Source organism: Nicotiana tabacum, chromosome 11, assembly GCF_000715075.1.
Source record: "Nicotiana tabacum cultivar K326 chromosome 11, ASM71507v2, whole genome shotgun sequence".
NCBI lineage: Eukaryota > Viridiplantae > Streptophyta > Magnoliopsida > Solanales > Solanaceae > Nicotiana > Nicotiana tabacum.
This window is the reverse complement of record NC_134090.1, coordinates 156400785-156403158: the sequence shown is the minus strand read 5'-3', so window position 1 is coordinate 156403158 and position 2374 is coordinate 156400785. Positions and strand designations below refer to the sequence as shown.

Sequence of the window (2374 nt, the reverse complement as noted above, 5' to 3'; positions counted from 1 at the left end):
ATACTTACCTGGAAGGAGTTAATGAGTGATCAAGAAGATCCATGGCCTAGGTTGGTGACCTCCATTGCACTTCGGAGGGGCGCCCGCCTAAGGTCGGCCCAAGTGGTCGAGCCTACGTCATAATTTGTGGCAGCGGGGGCTTGCGTTCGCGCGGCCTCTACCCAATTCAGAGTATAATTCTTTTTTTGAGATTCATTTATAAGCTTCTGATTTATGAATTGCTTGAGCATACATTCTCAATAGTTTATGTTTTCAGCATTTCCAGTCACCTTGTACTTCTCAATGAATCTTTTAAGAAAAAACTTTCGAATTCAAATCCTTGAATTTTTCATATATCACAGGAGTTAAATGGTGAATGATTACTCGCAATATGCGGATAGCCACAAACGTAAAAGAAAAAAAGGGTTTGGAACCACAAAAGAAGCATTGTTCAAAATACGAAGTTGTGGAGACGATAGAAGAAGCATTATGTTTATTCCTTATGTACCACATTGACAAGCTACCCAAGCAGGGAAGTATTTATATTTCATTGCTGCAATTTGGGTGGATACGGCCTTACTTGAACATGATTTGTGCAGGATTTACTTCAATACCCCTCTTAGAAATAAGAAAACCGAAAAACTTACCTGAAGTCACGCCAAAATCACATTTTTCTTGATTTAGCTTCATATTATACTTGCGGAAAATTTTAAAGGTGTCCGACAAGTGTTGAAAATGATCTCCCGCTTGTGTTGACTTGACTAACATATCGTTTATGTAGATTTCCATCGTTTATGTAGATTTCCATGGTTTCCCCCAGATGTTCTTGAAACATTTTAGTCACCAATCTTTGATATGTGGCTCCAGCATTTTTCAGGCCAAATGGCATGACTTTATAACAATAAATCCCCTAGTCCGTGATAAAAGGAAGTTTTTTCTTCATCTAGAGGGTCCATTTTCATTTGGTTATATCCCAAGTACGCATCTAAAAAGCTTAAAAGTTCATGACCTGCGGTAGAATCAATTAGTTGATCTATATGTGGTAAAGGAAATAAATCTTTAGGACAAGCCTTGTTTACATCAGTATAGTCTACACAAACTCACCATTTTCCGTTCTTTTTTGGAACCACAACGGTATTAGCTAACCGGTCAGGGTATTTTACCTCTCGTATTAAACCAATTTTAAAAATCTTTTGTACCTCATCTTGGATCACTTGATTTTTTAAGGATAATTGCTTCCTTTTCTTTTGCTTGACAGGCAGGTATAATGGATCCTCATTTAGTTTATGAGTCATCACCTCCGGTGATATACTGTCTTATCTGAGTGCGACCAAGAAAAGCAATCAGTGTTAGCACGTCAAAATTCAATTAACTTACCTTTCATCTTGGGCCTCATATTTGCTCCGACGTAAACTTTCTTGTTTGGCCAGTGGTCAAATAACATTACGGCTTCGATCTCCTTGGTGGTTGTTTTAATGCTCTCATTTTCCTCAGGATCTTGAATCACATCAGGTCTCGAGTCGACATCGGTTTTCCCTAGCGTGTCTTCAGTTGAGACTTTAACAGCAACATCCTTTACTGAATTCTGTAATTGCCATTTCGCTTTTGAATCGTTGGCTCCTGTACTTGCAAATACCACCAAGTTGATATTTTGTGAAGCTTGCTGGTCTCCACGGATTTGACGGATTCTCCATTGTGAAGGAAATTTAATGACTTGATGCAAAGTGGATGGGACAACATCCATATCATGAATCTATGGCCTTCCCATAATCGTATTACAGGCCATATCCGCATCCATTACCTGGAATTTCGTATCCTTGATAACCCCTTCTGCAAATGTGGTAAGTACAACTTCCCCTTTCGTAACTACGCTTGAATTATCAAACCCAAACAAGGTTCGTGTTTTTGGTATGACCTTATCATTAGCTTGCATTTCATTCACCACCCTTAGTAAAATGATGTTTACTGAGCTATCTGGATCAATCAGAACTCATTTTACATTAGTATCATATACAAGCAAAGATATTACCAGTGCATCGTTGTGAGGAATCATCAAGTCATGCGCATCTTCATCGTCGAATGTTATACTGTCACCATCCAAGACTTGGCAAACTCGCTTCCCGTGGGTAAAAGTGACCGTTGAAGTCTTTTTTGCGGTTGTATATGTCACTCTGTTAACCTCATCTCATCCAGTTATGACATTGATTGTTCTTTTTGGTCATGGAGGTTTTGGGGGTTCCTCTATGTTCTTCATGTATGATTGTCTTCCTTTCTCACTAAATAGATTAGTAAGATAACCTTGCTTTAATAAATGTTCAACCTCCCCTTGCAAAAGCCTACAACCTGCTGTTCTATGGCCATGATCATTATGAAATTCGCATTAGAAATCTGGGTT

The 2374-nt window shown here is 38.8% G+C and overlaps 1 non-coding gene across 1 annotated transcript; it reads left to right on the top strand.

Annotated features, from left to right (window-relative positions):
• On the top strand, nt 1–161 carry LOC142166668 (U1 spliceosomal RNA). The gene has a single exon (XR_012697071.1). It is a non-coding gene; the product is annotated as a U1 spliceosomal RNA (small nuclear RNA).
• The last annotated feature ends 2213 nt before the right edge of the window (nt 162–2374 follow it).